The sequence below is a fragment of the Choloepus didactylus genome, chromosome 13, assembly GCF_015220235.1.
Source record: "Choloepus didactylus isolate mChoDid1 chromosome 13, mChoDid1.pri, whole genome shotgun sequence".
In the NCBI taxonomy this organism is placed as follows: domain Eukaryota; kingdom Metazoa; phylum Chordata; class Mammalia; order Pilosa; family Megalonychidae; genus Choloepus; species Choloepus didactylus.
Genome location: NC_051319.1, coordinates 16913484 through 16917194, shown reverse-complemented (window position 1 = coordinate 16917194; position 3711 = coordinate 16913484). Strand labels below are relative to the sequence as shown.

The 3711-nt window shown below is 46.9% G+C and overlaps 1 pseudogene; it reads right to left on the bottom strand.

The window, feature by feature from the left end:
* Positions 1 to 518: 518 nt before the first annotated feature.
* LOC119508446 lies at positions 519 to 1987 on the bottom strand (annotated as a pseudogene).
* Positions 1988 to 3711: the final 1724 nt, after the last annotated feature.

Sequence of the window (3711 nt, the reverse complement as noted above, 5' to 3'; positions counted from 1 at the left end):
AGAAAAATGGCGGCCTGTTAGGAGCGCCCCCTTATGGCTATTGTTCAGATGATTGTCACATTACTACAAAACCAACACAGGTGTGCTGGTGGAGGGGGCTGGAGGAGTGGTCTTCAGAGCTCCAGGGCTCCTCACCATCCAGTGCTCTCTGCTGCTGTCTCCTGGTTCTCATGGCAGTGCCTAAACTGGACCCCGTGTTTCTGTGGTCTCAGCATCCACCACTCCCTAAAACCCCACCCATCCTCAAACCTGCCTGTCCAAGGTTTTTCCTGTCTGTGCTCTTTTCTGCATCTAGGATACTATCCTGGATCCTAGCCAGAGAATGATTCCAATTCTTTCCTTAGCTATTCCCCTTCCTTCCTGTACCACCACCTGTCTGTCTGTGCTTGGGCCATAGGGAATCGGACGAGACGGTCTAATTCAGCCAAGTTAACAAGTTGAGTAAGTTGGCGGGAGGCGGAAGCAAGCCCCTCAAACCATCTGGAGACTGTTCTGCTGCAGCATCTATAATGGATCTTTCACTTTTTTAAACAAAAGAGAAGTAACCCTGCTTCCTCCCTTACACCCTCACAAAAATAAACTAAAGGGAAAATGAGCAGGCACAAGGATAGCAGTGGAATGGCGAGTGGATGAGGGTGAGTGGGTGAGTGGGCATCTTCAGCGGGCTGAGGCTTCAAGAGGACCTCTCCACAGTGTGGTCGATCTGGGCCCAGGCCCTCACTGCTCTCTGAGTGGGTACAGGCCTGCAGGTGGCTGCTGTCCTCCAAGCTGGCACTGGTGAGGGACATGGTACATGAGCAGGCCATCTGGGTGATGGCTTCCATTAGTCTTCCAGGCTGTGTGACCTGAGGGAGGCCCTTGGAGTCTGCCATCTTCAGGAAGGTCGTGGTGATTGGGTCCAGTTTGGAATTGCACTGGACCACCCCATTCTCCACAGATGCATTACCCCTGAGCACCAGCATCATGGGGCAGCGGAGGATCTTGGCATTGGGCACCTTTTTAGGCCCTTTAATATCCATGTCTCTGTCACTGTTGTACAAGTTCCAGAAGAGCTGCAGGTTGGCCTGGTTCACCGCCTTCCCAATCTGCTGCCTGTAGTTCTGGGCCAACTCCATGTTCACCAGTTCTTCCTGGCTGAAGAGGTGGGATAGCACCATGTAGGGTTAAAGCTCTGGTCAGGCTGAAGAGCTTGGTGGAAGCCCAGTGGATCTAGCCTTTGCTGTTGGAGTTGATGTTCATTAACACCAGCCCCTCCACCAGGTCTGGGAAGATGAACACAAACTTGTCCAGGACATAGACTCCGGCTCCCACTCCAATGCAGATCACATACTCCAACCCAAAATGCTGCTCCATGTTGGAGAACGTGGTGGCTAGCTGCTCCATGGAGGGGAACTGGTACCCCTGAGGGAACTGAGATGCCCTCACCTGCTGCCTGGGGGTGCCCACATGGTACACCACAAAGTGCTCGTTGATCTGCATGTCATCAGAGTTGAAGAAGGTGTTGAAGCTCAGCTTGCGGTTGAGGCCCATGTCATGGTAGGTAAGGATGACTGGGTAGTTCCCCTTGATGGAGCCCCAGATTACCACATGCAGAAGGCCACAAGGTGTCCCAATGTCATGCTCCCCATCCCAGCACTCTGGCATCCTGCTAAGGGAGGCATCCCCCTTGACCAGAAGGGCAAACAAAGGCCTGCATCTCTCGGCCCAGCGAAGGGGGCAGCTCGGTGGGTGACAGTCAGCTGTCTCACTGATTAACTTTTGTACCCATATAATTGGTGTCAGAAGCTGTTGTGGAAGTTGTAAAAATTTTGAAAACCTTTATATACACAGAGTCTCATTTTTACTTAAACTGCTACCAATATGTGTTTTCAAAATTGTGGTAAAATATACATAATATAAAAAATTATCTTAACCATTTCTGAGTGAACAATTTCTTGACATTAAGAACACTGACAATATTGTGTAACTTTCCAGAATATCTTCTTCATCCCAAACCAAAACTCATACCCATTCAGCAATAACTCCCCATTCTCTCCTCCCCCTGGCCCCTGGTAACCACTGTTCTGCTTTCTGCCTCTATGAATTTGCTTATTCTAAGTATGAGAAATCTTGCAATATTTGTTCTTTTTTTTTTTTTTGTCTGGCTTATTTCATTCAATATGATGTCTTAAGGTTCATTTAAGCTCTACTGTGTATCAGCCCTTCATTTCTTTTTATGACTGATTAATAGTCCATTGTATGGCTATGTTTATTCTCCTGTTATGGACACTTGGGTTGCTTCCACCTTTTGGTTATTAGGAATAATACTGACAGATCTAAGATGGAGGCATAGAGAAGAGTAGAAGCTGATAAATCCCCATGGAACAACTAATAAACAACCAGGAACAACTAGTAAATAATCTGGAATAACTGTGGGTAGACAAATGTGACCGTCTACTCATCATACACCAACCTGAATTGGGAGGAATGCCTGAGATTGCAGCATAAAATGTGTAAGTAAAAACTGTGGATCCAAGCCAGAAGCCCCTCCCCTCACAGCCTGAGCTGCAAAGCCTTGCAGTGCTAGAGAGCAGCTCTCTCTGAGCGAGCAAATACAGCTCAGCTGAGCGCCAACTGGGATTTTAGTTAACAAGCATGGACTGCTCGATACAAGCTACGAATCCCCAACAAACAGACAGAGGTACTGGGTGACGACTGACCTTGGAGAGCTGGAGGTGGCCATGGACTGGCCCTGAAGGGGGCTTTCTGTCCCTATTTTGGCTCAGTGGAGAAAGCCTTGGCCATTTTCAGTTCCCAGCACTCTGACCCAGATGAGGGTGGTGATAGCACAGGCAGAGAGAGACCATTCAAATGCTAATGACCTCTCCCTAGGGGGTCTATCTTCCCTAAGAGGAAGGAGGTGGGTCCCAGCTATACTACTCACCTTCCATTCAGAAACAGACCCAGAGCCTGGGGGGAAACAGGCACAGGCCACACCTCCTTACACCAGTCTGGAGTTACAGGCTGACAGGCTCCACCTGCTGGGCAGAAAAGCACAGTGACCTGAGGCCTCACAGTGTGTGCCAATTTACTAAGACACACCCTCAGGGAAACTAGTTACTGAATTGTTCTTCCTTCTGGGACCGGAACCCATTTTGGTCTGGGAAAACCTGATTGGGGTAACCAAGGAAACCAAGCCTAGACAGCAGAAAACTACAACCTACACTAAGAAAAATGAAGTTATGGCCCAGTCAAAGGAACAAATTTACACTTCAACTGAGATACAGGAATTTAAACAACTAATACTAAGTCAATTCAAAAAGTTTAGTGAAGATATGGCAAAAGAGATGAACCACATAATGAAAACACTGGGCATACATAAGGTAGAAATTGGAAGTTCAAAAAACCAACTGGCAGAATCTATGGAAATGAAAGGCACAACACAAGAGATTAAAGACACAATGGAAACATACAACAACAGATCTCAAGAGGCAGAAGAAAACACTCAGGAACTAGAGAACAAGAAATCTGAAAGCCTACACACAAAAGAATAGATAGAGAAAAGAATGGAAAAATGTGAGCAATGTCTCCAGGAACTTAAAGACAAAACAAACAGCAGGAAGTTACATGTAATTGGTGTCCCAGAAGAAGAGAAGGGAAAAGGGGCAGAAGCAATAATAGAGGAAATAATAAAAATTTCCCATCTCTTATGAAAGACATAAAATTATGGAT